At 34.1% G+C, this 249-nt stretch overlaps 1 long non-coding RNA gene across 1 annotated transcript in view; it reads right to left on the reverse strand.

Annotated features, from left to right (window-relative positions):
* Nucleotides 1–249, reverse strand: part of LOC138153092 (uncharacterized) — a 378,103-nt gene that overhangs the window by 171,453 nt on the left and 206,401 nt on the right. The window lies entirely within an intron of this gene.

Here is a 249-nt window from a genome sequence, read left to right on the forward strand (position 1 = left end):
GAAAGAAAGAAAGAAAGAAAGAAAGAAAGAAAGAAAGAAAGAAAGAAGGCAAAAAAGAAAGAAGGCAAGAAGGCAAGAAAGAAAGAAAGAAAGAAAGAAAGAAAGAAAGAAAGAAAGAAAGAAAGAAAGAAAGAAAGAAAGAAAGAAAGAAAGAAAGAAAGAGAAAGGAAGGAATAAACAAAGAAATAAAGAAGGGAGGGAGGGAAGGAAGGAAGGAAGGAAGGAAGGAAGGAAGGAAGGAAGGAAGGA

The sequence above is a fragment of the Petaurus breviceps genome, unplaced genomic scaffold (genome assembly GCF_028583685.1).
Source record: "Petaurus breviceps papuanus isolate PSGF00001 unplaced genomic scaffold, PetGlider_PUasm1.0 90977, whole genome shotgun sequence".
In the NCBI taxonomy this organism is placed as follows: domain Eukaryota; kingdom Metazoa; phylum Chordata; class Mammalia; order Diprotodontia; family Petauridae; genus Petaurus; species Petaurus breviceps.